We start from the raw sequence: 16,441 nt of genomic DNA, 5'->3' as shown, positions 1-16,441 counted from the left end.
AATATTAAAGTTAGTATATATAAAGTTAAAAAATTTTAAAAAAATAACATAAAAGAGCAAATGTATACAGCATATCGACGGGCGATGTCAATCTTCATCCGTATATCTCGTGCAGTGGCACCCGACAACTTCGTCTTGGTTATTTTATGACAACATATAAAATATTGAAAATTTAAAAATACTATAAATAAATAATTAATTAAATCAAATTAAAAAAAAAGTTAAATAAATGAAGTTAAAAAATTATCTTGCAGCCAGAAGAAACTAGTTTCGGGATGACGTAACTGGCGTAAAAAACAGGAACCAGTACCAAGCCCAGAGTTGTAGCAATATTAGACAGCCTACTACATTAGATTTTCGACCCCGCTGGACAACTACATCCTTGCAAAGCTCCCATTACTGAAAGACAAAAATCGCCGAGCCCCAACTGGTATTGCGACACTCAGCGAAGTCTTCCAAAATTCGCAGATACTGAGTGTGCCCCAAATTACTGAATTTTTCATGTACTAATACCCTCTGATCAGTTGTAGAAGATATGCTCAGAACGTAAAGATAACCTTGTCCTCGGTAGAGTCGTTCATCACTTGGAATTCAAACTCTAACAGCACTCGATGACATCGGATGGTGGCACATTTCCCAAAACTTGATAGACCAACATCTTGGGGTCATAATTGTTTTGCCTTATCACAAGGGCCCCATTCACATGAACACTAAGTTGGTAAGTGACGTCTTTCAAAGTTATCATCACTTCACCACTCGGGAAATGGAACGTGTACATCTCAAGCTGCCAATGTTCGATCAGAGCCTCAATCAACGTCGGGTACAACTTGAAGCCACGTACAAATATAGATGAAAATATATCGGATTGTTGTAGATATATAAATATCCGCTGATACAGATCTTCTTATGTCATCCTTCTCTTACGAATACTCCGTTCTTCTTATGGATGGAGTTCAATCGACTAAATATGGATGTTATCCAGACGCAGCATTTCTTCTTGGAAAGCCATTTTTCAGGATTTTAACACAACGTATGATTTTTTATATTTTTTTAGATTTAGGGTTTTGTGAAAAACCAAAACCTTAGACCCCTATTTATAGCCTTAGCCTCAACGACTATAAATGACTAGTTGGTTTAAAAATCTAGCCGAACTCGTCACCTCGAGGTGATAAGTTCCAAGTGACCATTGCATCTGCCTGTTAACCAACAACTAGAAAATGGCTAGTTTTTTTGAATTTGAAGGAACCCGTCACCTCTAATTTTTTTTAAATTTAACAATCATAATTTTTTTTATATTAAAAAAATTAATTTTTAATAAAGGTGACGAGTCATATTAGTAGCATTAAATAATGGCCCACATTGGGCCCACTCCTCAAGGAATATTTAAAAATAATATCCAAAGGAACTCGTCGCCTCGAGGTAACGAGTTCTAGCTACAATGTAGCATTTTTCGTTGATAACTGCGTAAAAAGACTATATTTAAGGCCTTTTCACTTAAGTTATTGATTTTCTAAAGGCTCATATAGGTTCATTTTAGATGCATTTAGATTCATGTAGTTGCATTCGGTAGATGTGTTTTACCTTGGCATGTTATCTTGTGAAGGTGTTATGTTATGGGGAAGGTTTGGTTAGTTGTTGATATACATGATTCTAGGAGAAAAGGGTTTGAGAGGAAAAATGTTGTGGCAAACTAAGTTACTGAAGCATAATGAAATGCCTCGGTAATTTTAGGCACAAAAATAGACAAATAAGATATTTCCACAAATGACAATTGTATTTCCAGCACATGTTCTTTGCTGCAAACAACCTGAAAGGGGACCACTACCACCTATTGTACTCACAATCACATGAAGGAAATGATCCTAGGGTACTATGGGTATTTTGGCCTAAAAACCTATGATATTTTCTTAATATAAATAGAAAAGTTAGGCACAAAAGTGAGGGTTCTAATTCTTTTTAGGAAATTGTGAGCTAAACAAGAAAAATGTTGGCTACAGGTTCCACCTTTTCTTTATCTTTCATATTTTCAAATGTTTTCATTCATATCCAAGCTAGAGGGAGTGGTGTGCTACGCGTCCAAGAGGATCTATCCATTAAGGTGACGTTTGTGGTGGTATAAGGAGCTACCGACAGCTGGCATTGAGAATTTTCTTCCACCCTTAAGCTTTTATTTTTCATTTGAATATATGGGTTTTATGGAACGAATTATTTTCAAGGATGATTCAAACCCCACCATGAACTAAACTTTATTTGGAGAAGGTTCATTTATGGTTTACTAAGTGTTTGTTTTAATGAACGTTTGAGGTTTTATGTTTATCACTTGTTTTGTTCATTGTTTCTAATTACTTAAGATTGTAAAAGGTATGAGAGTGACCATTTCTTAAGTACATTACTTAGTGTTTGAGAGAAATTAAGTTAAGGATCCTTAGTGTTTGAGAGAAACTAGGGGAAGATCAACGTGAACAATGGGTTTTAGATAGTAACTAGAGCGTAGTCCAATGTTAGTGTTCGAGAGAAACTAATGTATGATTTCAACGACTAATAGGATTTGTTCTTAATCAATATATTAGGTGTTTCTGTTGGGACCAAGAGGATTGCCATGGCATTCTAATTTTTCAGGATCCATGACTAGAGATAGCATAAGGACGCTCTAAATGAACTCTGTCGAGCAAGTGAGTCATAGAAACTTAGACCATTCTAAAAGACAAGGCTTAGGAACCCTTAATGACTCCACCATTCATTCCCATTGTAGCTTGTTTGTGTAAGGATTGCCAGTTATCTTACTTATTTCTCGAGTTATCAATTTGTTTAGCCTTATAATATTTAATTGACTACACTTTAAATATATCATTTTACCAAGACATTCCTATTTGCTACCCATTCACACTACCATTCCAATTCCATCTATATACATTTCATTTTGCCTCAGCATAATCATTTGTGCACACCAGTAGCTAAACTTAGATAAAGTAGTTTGTTGCTTTGACTTAACTTGTAATTTCCTCCAATCCATGTGGAGATGATACTTACTCATCACTGTATTACTTGTGTGATTGTGTATACTTGCACATAATTTGCATCCAGTATTAAGCACACAACATGCAACAAGTTTATGGAGCCGTTACCGGGATTGGCAATTGGAAGTTAACTAGTTTTGTCTTAGCATTTTTATTTTACTTGATATTTTTCTTTATCATTTTGAGGCTTAATTAGTGTATGACTAGAGGAAATTTCAAAGAACCATTGCTGCCAAATTGAACCTAAGATTGAACGACTTTTTAGAAAAAGGAGGCAGGATCAACGTGCTCAAGAAAATATGTATCAAATTGGAAATCAAGGTATTAGTCACAAGGAAAATCAAAATATTGAGGCAATTCCAAATGTTGGGAATGTTGTTAGGCCTTGTGCTATTCAAGATCACTTAGCTCCTATCTTGGATGATCTATATCTTGGTATTGTGGCACCCGAGATTCAGGTAGCTCACTTTGAGCTCAAACCGGTGATGTTTTGACATGATTGGACAATTTGGTAGTGTACCTCATGAGGATGTGAAGCAGCATGTTAAAACAATTTTTTAGGTGTGTGATTGTTTTCGACAACAAGGTGTGCATAAGGATGTGTTGAAATTGAAGTTGTTTCCATACTCATTGAGAGATCGAGCAAGGGCATGGCTTAATGGAGTACTTTCTGGCTCGATAAAATCATGGCAAACTTGTGCAATTTTTATTTTGCTACGGCATAATCCACCCAATATGAACAGCCACCTTAGGAATGTCATAGCATCTTTTCGTCAAGCTGATGACGAATCTATGTTTGAGTGTTGGGACTGATATAAGGGACTCCCACGCAAATGCACCAACCATGGATTCCACGATTGGACTCAAGTCGTGATGTTTTACAATGGAGTCAATGCAACCACGAGGATGATGTTGATGCCTCGACAAATGGCACTTTGCTTGACAAATCACTTGAAGAAGCATTTGATATCCTTGATAGGATAGTGAATAACAACTATCAATTCTCTTTTTCAAGTCTAAGAACGAGGAAAAAAAACTCAAGGGCCATTTGAGTTGGATGCTGATGACTCTATTTCAGCTTAATTGGAACCAAATTGCAAATTTGGTAAATTTTAACGGTGGAATTCAAAAAGTCTAAGGAAATAGAGGATGAAATTATGAGCTTTTGGATGTTAAGGTGTTGAATTGAGTATGTTATGAAAGTGCTAAAAATTTTGGTAATTAATGTGAAATGATAATAATGAAGATATTATGAATTAAATGGTGAATTCTAAAAAGAATTCATAATTAGTGGTTTAATTTTGAAATTAGCAAAAGAGGAAGGGTGGATGATGAAAATAATATTTATGGAATCGAATGAGTATTATAAGAAAGTTGAAATTATTATGGATTTATGATTTAGTTTTATATCGATTAAGCGTCGATTTTATTCCTTTAGACTTTTATATTAATAAGTCTAGATTGTGTTAGTACGGTACTAACGTATAGTTTGAATATTTTATGTTATTATATGATGTTATCATACCACGATAAATCTAGTGATCCAAGTAACTCGAAAGGGAAGGAAAAAGTGTGGGATTGAGAAGATTATCATAGAGAAGGTTAGATAGTGAGGCAAATGTAAGTGCATATTTATGTTATTGTGCAAACATTGCCTTGCGATGAGCCAGTGACGAAGTTGCTATGGTAAGAAGTAACTCCTAATGTGGTGTGACTTTGTGATTCATGCATGTATGTGCATTTGGGGAACTAATAAAATTAGTGAATAAGCTGAAAATGCAAATTGATTAAATCTGCCTAGAATTTATGTTATGAACAGAAAGTTTAAAAAATCACCATAAATTCCAAAGAAATGATTAGGGGATGAATCTTATACCGTTGTATTTGTATACCAGTATAGTTTTTTGTAAAGAAAATGTCTACTGATACCGAGAAGTATACAAAAAGATATGAAATTTTAATCGAGGATAGGTCAGAAAATATGGTAACAGATTCTGCTCAAAACAGTTTTTGTAAGTCAACTTTGAAAAATCACTATAAATTATACAAGTTGAACCAGAAGAAGTACCATATATGGTTAGATTCATATTCGAGTCTAGTTTCCAATAGCATAAACGGAATAATTTTTTAAGTGTGTATATTAGTACAAAATAATATTTCTTTATAGGTAGTGCAAACTGTAAGAATATGAAATTGTGATAAATTCGTGAAGAAGCGAAACAAAAGCAAAGAAGTAAGCTTAAAGCTTAGTGAGGCTTATGTTTTGACTTGTATATAAAGTATTAATGTGAGTACAGTTTATATTTAATTATTCTGATTGAGGAATACTTGCGATAAGTCAACCTCATATGTTTTATTTTAAAAAATATGATTTAATTCTGATTGTTGACGAAAACGGGTAAAGAAAACAAAAGAACACGAGAATTTTACGAGGTTCGGCAATGTGCTTATGTCATCGGTGCCTAGGCGGCGGTAGAAGTTTTATTCAATAATATTTTAGGTCTAGTTTACATCTCTATTTATAATAGAAAACCCTGGTACATAATTACAAAATCAACCCTGTACCGTACCGCGGGGGCTACGCACCCACAACCCACATAATTCGTAACCCCACAACGAGACTTTCTTTGTAAGGACAGTTGATGTTTGCTTCGCTCACTCCGCTCTATCTCCTGTCCTCTTTTCTGGTATATTTATGAGCCATTCCTAACAAATCTCCACCTTGGCGAATATCCTGCCCCTTGGAAACTTCAATTTGGGTTGGGTTACCTTGCTTCTTTAACAACTCGAAACATTCAACAAGTCCAAACAATGCTTGAACTTGTCTGTCGTAACTGGCTTGGTGAACATATCAGCGGCATTCTCATCAGTATGTACCTTCTGAAACAAAACCTCTCCAGATGTAACCAACTCTCTGATCTTGTGGAACCTTACATCAATATGTTTAGTTCTAGCACGATACACCTGATTCTTAGCCAAGTGAATAGCACTTTGATTATCACAAAGCAACTGAACTCCACCTTGTTGAACACTCAACTCCTTCACTAAACCAGTAAGCCATAAAGCTTCTTTTTCAGCTTCAGCCGCTACCATGTATTCGGCTTCAGTTGTAGATAGTGCCACGACAGATTGAACAGTAGACTTCCAACAAATAGGCCCTCCACCAAGAGTAAACACATACCCTGTCGTAGATCTTCTATTATCCAAGTCACCTGCATAATCTGAATCCACATATCCTACAACCAAAGGATTATCCCGCTGACTGCCAAAAACAATTCCATGTCCCACAGTACCCTTTAAGTATCGAAAGATCCACTTGAATGCTTCCCAATGTTGCTTACTAGGTTTAGACATGTACTTACAAACTTGACTAACAGCATGAGCTAAATCAGGACGAGTACATACCATCGCATACATCAAGCAGCCAACAGCATTAGAATATGGAACCTTTGCCATATCTTCAGCTTCCTTATCTGTCTTAGGGCACTGTTCTGATGAGAGCTTAAAGTGATTCGCCAATGGAGTGCTAACTGGTTTCGCGCTGCTCATCGCAAACCTTTCTAGCATTTTCTCAACATAACCCCGTTGAGATAGCCGCAGTTTCCTTGAGTCTCTGTCCCTGCAAATTTCCATTCCAAGAATTTTCTTTGCAGCACCTAAATCTTTCATATTAAATTCCTAACTCAATAAAGTTTTCAAACCGATAACATCATCCATGTTCTTCGCAGCAATCAACATATCATCAACATACAGTAATAGAAAAATAAAAGAACCATCATCAAGGCTCTTAACATAGACACAACAATCATACTCACATCGGTTGTAGCTAATCTTGATCATATAGGAGTCAAACCGTTTATACCACTGTCTCGGAGACTGTTTCAACCCGTACAAAGATTTCTTCAATCTGCAAACTAAATGCTCGTTTCCAGGTTGAGTGAAACCTTCAGGTTGCCGCATGTAGATCTGCTCCTCTAAATTACCATGCAAAAAAGAAGTTTTAACATCCATCTGCTCTAAATGCAAATCCCAACTAGCCACCAATGCAAGTACTGCTCATATGCCACAATTTTGTCGTATCATCACAGGACTCAACAGAGTGAACTCCACCTGCAACGGTACTCCCTAACAATCTGTAGATATTCCCTGCAGTCATCTTGCCTTTCATCACAGTCAACGCTCCTTTAACAATCCGAATGGTTTCCCTATCCTCGTCATCCTTAGGGATAAAACCATTCTTGTGCAAAGTGCCCAAGTAAATCAAATTCTTCTTCAATTCTGGGATATGTCGAACACCACTCAACGTCCGAACGGAGCCATCGTGCATCTTAATTCTGACATCACCAATACCAACAATATTGCAACATCGATCATCACCCAAATAAACCGAACCATAATTAACCGGCCTGTATGTCGAAAATCATTCCCTATTTGGCGTGATGTGATAATAAAATCCAGAATCAAGAATCCAAGCATCCGTCAATTGTGTCGTTGAAATAGAAAGCATATCACCCTCACTGCAATCAGAAGTATCATCCTCGACCACGTTCACAGACTTGGATGAGCCATCACGCTTCTCATCAGTCTGCTTTTTCAACTTCGGACAGTCAAGCGAAGGGTTTTTCACAGGAGAAAAGATTTCATCATAATCAACTCCTTTCTGCTGTGAAAAACCCTTCGCTACTAAACGAGCCTTGAACTTCTCCCCCTCTTTTTCTGTTACTGCTAGTTTCTTCTTATACACCCATTTTCAACCAATCAGCTTCTTACCCTCGGGAAGGGGAACTAACTCCCATGTGCGATTGTGATTCAAAGACTCCATCTTCTCAACCATGGCTGTCATCCACTTATCGTTTTCCTGACTAGTAACGGCATCATGAAAAGTAATCGGATCATCACTGCTAACAATAAGTGCAAAAGATACCAAGTCTTCAAAACCCAATCTGTTCAGAGGCTTTATATTCGTTCGTCTCACCCTGTCTCTGGCGAGACTATAATCTTGCAAATCATCCGTAGTGGAACCACCAGAAGTCAGTTGAGAAGTTTTTGGTTTCTCAACTGAAAACTGCTCGAAATCCACCACTGTCGTGTCTTGCTTCTGCTGCAACATGGATTGTTCATCAAAAATGACATCTCTACTAATCACAACGTTCTTCGCAACTGGATCCCAGAACTTGAATCCTTTGACACCTTTCTTGTAACCCAGAAAAATACACTCCTTCGATTTTGCATCAAGTTTGGATCTCTCATCAGCAGGTACATGCACATAAGCAGGACAACCAAAAATCCGTAAGTTATCAAAACTAACATCATGACCAGTCCATACCTCTTCTGCAACTTTCCCAGCCAGCGATGCCCTTGGCGATCTGTTGATAAGGTAACACGCCATGTTAACAGCCTCAGCCCAGAAGTATTTGGGAAGCCCCGCATTCAACCGCAAACATCTGGCTCTTTCATTCAATGACCTGTTCATTCGTTCCGCAATACCATTCTGTTGTGGTGTCTTGCGCACTGTAAAATGCCTCTGAATCCCATGCTCCTTACAGAATTGTAGGAACTGTGAATCTGTGTACTCCGTACCATTGTCAGACCACAAACACTTGATTTTTCATCCTGTTTGGTTTTCTACCTCAGCTTTCCACAGCTTGAACTTCTCAAAAACTTCAGATTTCTGTTTCAAAAAATACACCCAAACTTTCCGTGAAAAATCATCAATAAAAGTAACATAGTACCTAGATCCACCCAAAGACGATGTCGTGGAAGGCCCCCATACATCAGAATGCACATAATCAAGAATCCCTTGAGTTGTGTGCTTCGCAGTCTTGAAACGGACTTTAGTCTGTTTACCAAGAACACAATACTTGTAAAAATCGAGCTTACAGCTTTTGACACCATGTAACAAGTTTCTCTTGTGTAATTCTATCATACCACGTTCACTAAGATGAGCAAGGTGCATATGCCACAATTTTGTCGTATCATCACAGGACTCAACAGAGTGAACTCCACCTGCAACGATACTCCCTAATAATCTGTAGATATTCCCAGCAGTCATCTTGCCTTTCATCACAGTCAATACTCCTTTAACAATCCAAATGGTTTCCCTATCCTCGTCAGCCTTAGGGATAAAACCATTCTTGTGCAAAGTGCCCAAGGAAATCAAATTCTTCTTCAAGTCTGGGATATGTCGAACACCACTCAACGTCCGAACAGAGCCATCGTGCATCTTAATTCTGACATCACCAATACCAGCAATATTGCAACATCGATCATCACCCAAATAACCGAACCAGAATTAACCGGCCTGTATGTCGAAAATCATTCCCTATTTGGCGTGATGTGATAATAACATCCAGAATCAAGAATCCAAGCATCCGTCAATTGTGTCGTTGAAATAGAAAGCATAGCACCCTCACTGCAATCAGAAGTATCATCCTCGACCACGTTCACAGACTTGGATGAGCCATCACGCTTCTCATCAGTCTGCTTTTTCAACTTCGGACAGTCTCGCTTCATATGTCCCGCCTCCTTGCACTTGTAACAGTGAATCGTCTTCTTATCCCTGGATTTGGATCTGGAATTTCGCTTCCCGAACCCTGCCTTCTCTGGCTTCCGTCCACGATCTCGATTACCCTTGACATATAAGCTATCGGCTTGAGAGCTTTCCCCTGCATTCTGCTTCCGCTGGTTGTGAGCCAACAAGGTTGCAGTAATCTCCTCAACGTTGATAGTCTCTTTCCCATATGTAAGAGTAGTCACCATGTGTTCGTAAGAGGGAGGCAACGAACACAACAGAATCATCACTCTGTCTTCATCCTCAATTTTCACATCAAGCCGAGCCAAATCAGAAACGATTTGATTGAAGACATTCACGTGTTGCGCCAAATCGTGATCGTCCTGCATCTTCAGCCCATACAGCCGCTGCTTCAGATACAGTTTTGTCGTTAAGGATTTGGACATAAACTGACTTTCCAACTTCCTCCAAATTTCGTCTGGAGACGATAGATGCATGACGTGATACATGACCTCGTCCGCCAAGCATAATCGTATGGTTCCTGTCGCTCGCTGCTGCAATTCTTCCCAATCTTCCTCATCCATCGACGTCGGCTTTGTAGGTCGCAAAGCCTTCAAGATCCCTTACTGCGCCAATAGATCCTTCACCCTCGTTTACCATAATCCGAAGTTACCCTGACCATCAAATTTCGCGACTTCGAATTTTGTTGCTGACATCTGATACCAATTGTTGACGGAAACGGGTAAAGAAAACAAAAGAACACGAGAATTTTACGAGGTTCGGCAATGTGCTTACGTCATCGGTGCCTAGGCGGCGCTAGAAGTTTTATTCAATAATATTTTAGGTCTAGGTTACATCTCTATTTATAATAGAAAACCCTGGTACATAATTACAAAATCAACCCTGTACTGTACCGCGGGGGCTACACCCCCGCACCCCCAACCCACATAATTCGTAACCCCACAACGAGACTTTCTTTGTAAGGACAGTTGATGTTCGCTTCAATCACTCCGCTCCATCTCCTGTCCTCTTTACTGGTATATTTGTGAGCCATACCTAACACTGATTATGGAATATTTCCATAATGCTTTAAAAATATTTTATGAATGATTTGTTTGGGTGTGAATTACCCAAGATTTATATATTTGATTTCTGAAAGTTATTCGAATGAAATTTTTAGAGTGATTTTGGACATGAATTGCGTAAAGTATTTTATATAACAGATAATTGTTAGGTATGAACTGCCCAAGCAATGATTTTAGTAATGATGATTTCAGAATGGTTCTGAATTGGAATGTTGATCTATAAATGAATATGATATGATCTCAAAGCTCATTGTATGTTGCATTGAGAGTTATAGGTACAATTGGTATGTCATGAGGTGAAGTGATTATGATATTATGATTCTGATATGATACATTCGTGTACATTATGATTGGCACCGTTGGTGCAAATGATATGATTGCACTTGGAGTGCATATTTTGATTCTGATGATAACATTAAAGTGTCTATTGCACACACTCGTCTGACTCACGTACCTTGAATTCTCTTACATATACATTAGGCTAAAAATATGAAAGATAAAAGCTCTGAAAGGTATTTAAATGAAAATGAAACCTGAAAGTTAAAGTTATGAAATGTGTCTGAGGAACGGGAATCTGAAATGTTGATTATGATTAATTTTGAATACTATGATTCTCATAAAATTATGAGATTATGATTTTCAGGTTTTTGACGAGCAAAATCGGCTTGAATAAGTCCGTTTGGAATTTCAATGATTTCATTAAAATTAATATTAATGTTTGAATATTATTATGATATTTTATTTTAGCTCACCTTAAGTAGTTATATTGCCTCACTAAGTTTTGCTTAGCGTTTGATGGTTTTCACGTATAGGTTCAAATAAAAGAAAGAATGTGAAGTGAGGAGCCCTCTGATGCATCTCTGTGGTAATCAACCTACCTACCATATCAGTAAGACATCTCAGGTATTAATTTGATTTTTAGTGGCATGTATAATTTATCTGTTTGGTAGCTTTGATTGATTTCTATTTAAAATGGTATGTAATAATAAAGTAAGGTTGCTTTATTTTATTTAGCATAATTATATATGATAATATGATCGAATAGTATTATATCATAAAATGTTTTAAAGAGGAAAAACACAATGATTTTAAAGTTAGCAATATTTAGACAGTTTCATAAGTGTTGTGAAACAACACTACATTGCCTAATTGTTGTTTATTACCGGTTTTGATTTGAATGATAAATTTTCATTTTACGAAATTACTCGACTATCAAGACGGATATAATTTATTAAACCGATCTTTTAAAATGGATAAAAAATTTTAAGGGTTTCAATTCAAAGAAAGTAAAAATATTTGATGTAACATCTATAACTCGTATTTCGAGACGTAATACGGGTTATGGGTATTACATGACATTATAAAGCCTTAGGTTTTGAATCATATCTATCAACTGCAACCTCTTCGGTTTCCCTTTACATCTCTCCTCAACATGGGCAACAAACTCTCAACAACAAAAAATGATGGACCCAAAACGTGGGATCCCCATACCTGAAATTTCTAAGATTTTTGTTAATGTCTTTGTTGTTGAATGTGTAAAGCAAAACTTCGACAGCTGGAAGAAACCGCATATCTCTTTTCGTGTGTTTTGCATGGATTAAAATCACGTCATTTTCGTATCTATACTGTTAATTGCGTATGATTTACTCTTTCCAGCCTTTTCTTTTATGTTTCTTTGCTCTATCAATTATTTATTAATTTAAGAATTTAAATTTATCTAAAAATTTCAAATAATCAATTAGGGGATCAAAGTATATTTAGGGTGTGAACGTTACTATAAGAATTCAAATTTCTTCAATTAATTATTATTTTATTGATTGTGTCTGAAATTTATTTATGCTCGCTTACTCTATAGATAAATTGTGTTGTTAATATATATGTGTCAACTCTAACAAATATTTTTAGATCCATCGATGGTTAATTATGAACTACTTACAGGATAAACTAATTGATTAATGTGATTGATTATTCTTGACAATTAAGTATTGATTTTCAATAATTTCACTCTCTATTTTGTCTAAAGTTTTCAATTTTTAAGCACTGTATGTATCTTTTTATTATATTAATATTATTACCAAGGATAGAGTAAAACTCCTAAGCAGTCAAGGCTGTTGGCTTCTCCATGTTATAGGCCTCCAAAACTTCTACCGGTGACTCTATAAAACGTGAACAGTACCATGCAAGCCAGGCCAGGCGCGCCAACCCATCTGCAAGTCGGTTACCCTCGCGCGGAAATGTCTAAACTGTAAGCGGCAGTCTCTTTGTACCAGCTCATGGATATGCGGAACCATAGGCGATATGCCATCAACCTCTGATTGCCGATGAAGGACAGCAATGGCTTCTTTACTATCAGACTCGACAATAATTCTGGGATATTTTTTCCCATGCAATATTTAGTCCCGTGTAAAGCCCCCATAACTCCGCGTTAATAACTGAGCATACTTCGATGCTTCGCGTCATATATCAATAATTGAAGGTTAATAGTATTATAAATTAGTTTCTGTTTCTTTTTATAAAATATGTTTTAAAAATATAACCATATTAAATTTTGGACATTATGATATATACAAATCTAAGACCAATATATATATATATAATAATAAATATACTTTTATAGTTATACTCAAATCCGAATAACAGTTTATGAAAAAATTCAACATCCAAACTTATTAAATGTTTGAAAAAAAAGAGCTTATCATTTGCCTATGGTGTAACTTGTGGCGACAATGGGGCTCCTAACAACATGTTTTCCATCACTATCTTCCCAAGTGAGATAACCGAAGGACACATCCTCGTCAAGCTTTCCTGGACCTTCAATCCTCAGCTTGAAGCTTTTCTTCTCTTTTACTTCCTTGAACCCAGCGTGTCTGGCTCCACAGTTGCCTTAAATCCCTTGATAGGTGTCAATGTTGCTTTGTAGATGAAGCTTCCTTTTTCAACATTTGTCACCGTTCTTCCAAACTCCCTTGTGGTACTCGAATCGGCTGCCACATTCGTTCCATTGAAATACGCTATAAAAGAAGGGTAATTAAGATCTAAAGAAGTGTCGGAACAGTTGGTTGAAGTTGATTTCGTGATGGTTTTAATTTGTTGTGCCGTAAAATTTAGACCGCAAATAAATTTGATATAATCTTCAACAGAATCGTATACGAGTCCGGGGTTCAGTGCTTTGTTGGGATTGATATGGCCAGCTCCCATGGCAAGAGGAGTGGCCGGTCGAAATTGGTACCGGCATCCTTGATAGGACTGCCGGTGTTATCGATGGGATCCGACGTAGTCATCAAGGCCGATCGGATTGCTGCAGCGCTCCAATCAGGGCGTGTCCCTTTCAGAAGTGCTGCAATTCCCGAAGCATGGGGGCATGCCATGGATGTTCCCGATAGTAAATTGTAGTTAGAAAACATCGTTTCGCTATTCAAACGATCCACTAAGATGTTTGGCGGCCAAGCAGCTAGGATTAAGTCACCAGGAGCCATAATATCAGGCTTCAGAATCGATGGGGAACTGAAGGATGGCCCTCTAGATGTATAGCTAGCTATGGTCGGTGAAGGTTTCGAACCCAGGAATGTTTTTTTGAACTCAATTCTGGCCTTTGGGGTTTGTTGGTTTTAATGTAACGCACGACATCATCGCCGTCTTTCTGTTCCAAGAAAATAGAGGGAAAGGGCTTTGAATGAAAGTATCCAATTGGGTGCTATTTGTTACGAACACACCAGCGACATTCCCTGCAAACTGAACGTTGTCAAATTGGTCACGGAGGGAATCATCCCTGCCTGGATCTTGGCAAACAATAATGCTTCCCGCAAGTTTCTTCAGTTCACTTGTGTCATCACATGCGTTCATGAAAACAACTGGGAATGGGTTTGAGGAGAAATTCCCAGGATAAAGAGCCACACCATTGACAAAATCATCAGTTCCGAGGCTTATACTTGCGCCGAACGATCGATCCAGTGTGCCAGCAGCAACAGTTAAAACCCAAGGGATTCCATTGTGCAGGGTCCCCAAACCCGGCCCATCATTTCCTGCTGATGTAGAAACGAAAATGTTCTTCTCTATGGCAGCAAAAGTGGCTATTGCGATGGGGTCTTCATATAGTTGAAGGTTATCAATGCCAAACGACATCGAAATAACATCGACACCGTCGGTAATCGCTTGATCGATGGCAGCAATTATGTCTGTCGTGTACGAGCCTTCAAGCCAAAAAACTTTATACATGGCAACTCAAGCATCTGGAGCCATTCCTCGGGCGGTTCCGTTGGCATATCCAAAGTACGAAGCATCTTGCACGTAAGTTCCGGCAGCTGTCGATGAAGTATGTGTCCCATGTCCTTCACTGTCTCGTGGAGAATTCATTGAAATGGAGATATTGGGATTGTGGGCAATTAGACCTTTATTGAAAGACCTTGCACCAATTAGCTTTTTGTTGCAGAGTGAAGAGTTGAATTCGGTGCCACTCTCGCAATCCCCTTTCCATTTCACTGGAACATCGGTCATTCCTTCATCATTAAAGCTATCACTTTCAGGCCAAACCCAGTATCAATCACCCCAATGATGACATCTTTGCCAAAATTCGAGACCGGCCATGCACCGGTATGGGAATTCAAGCCAATAAACTTGAAAGAGTGAGTGGTATCGAGCTTCACGGTTCTATCTCTAACGGAAGAAACATACCCGGGAGCGTTTTTCAATGCCTCAAGTTGAGCCGGAGTGAGACTCGCACTGAAACCGTGAATAGCATGGTTATAACTATAGATGAGTTTAGCCGTGGGGATTGTTGCGTTGGTGTTGGCAGATAAAGATGAAAGGGTGGACATATGCCAGCTTTCGCGGCTCGTGAATGCTTGGGGCATGGCGGAGAGGTCCATGTGAATAATATAGTTGTCGGCTTGCACCAGCTTCATAGAGATGAGAGAGAGAATGAAGAAAAGGCAAATAAAGAGGAGTTTGATACGATCGGGTGCCATGGTAGAGACTGGAATTTGGGAAGCAATCTTTTTCTCTACAAGATAGTGAATTTTGTAAGCTTTATATAGGGAAATAGGATGCGTGTGAACTGAAGTTATTCTTTTCACTACAAAAACAGAAGTTGCATCTTATTTTTCATGATCGTTGCAACTTACATTTGAAAACAGGCGAATTAATTCAGAATTTAGAAGCAAAGTGTGATAACAGTCGGTGGCAGTAGCCAATCCATGCTTTAAATGATGGTCCTAACGGGTCTTTTAGAGACCAAAACTTGCAAGAAATCAACACCCATCGATGATTGGCAAGTCGTTAATGCAATGACTTAGCCGAACATTGAATCATTCACATGATTCCAAACATAAAGAAATAGGTTTAGCGGATAAGGATATATTATTATTATTAAGTAAAGATGTATTATATTTTAAGGTAATGTTGAGATTTTAATATTATATACACTGATATTTTTTGGAAGTCAAAATATTATACCTAATTTTAATTATGATATTTAAGTCAAAAGTATATTTTAAAAATATATTGCTCTTATATCATATATTCCCAAAATGTTGCTTTGCAAAATGAGAAAATCTCATTGCTATCCATTATGGGATTCTGTTGCATCTTATGGCTTCTAATTCAATTATATTTCCATATATATGACTATATGCCATAGTTGACTATAAAAAAAGTATAATGGAAATTATTAATCATTTTAAATTATAATCAAAATTACGTAATGGTGCTCAATTATAATCAATCTAATTCAACAAAATTGATAATTTCATATTTAATTAATCAAAATCGTAATACACTTAAAAATGGTTTTTATCGTGTGTATATATATACACACATATTAAGGATTATAA

General features: G+C 37.4%; 1 pseudogene; it reads right to left on the bottom strand.

Annotated features, from left to right (window-relative positions):
- Positions 1 to 13,308: 13,308 nt before the first annotated feature.
- On the bottom strand, positions 13,309 to 15,596 carry LOC120118733 (annotated as a pseudogene).
- Between the last annotated feature and the right edge of the window lie 845 nt (positions 15,597 to 16,441).

This window comes from Hibiscus syriacus, unplaced genomic scaffold (assembly GCF_006381635.1).
Source record: "Hibiscus syriacus cultivar Baekdansim isolate YM2019G1 unplaced genomic scaffold, ASM638163v2 tig00110328_pilon, whole genome shotgun sequence".
Taxonomy (NCBI): Eukaryota; Viridiplantae; Streptophyta; class Magnoliopsida; order Malvales; family Malvaceae; genus Hibiscus; species Hibiscus syriacus.
Note: the sequence above shows the minus strand (reverse complement) of the source record. Positions and strands in the feature narration are given on the sequence as shown.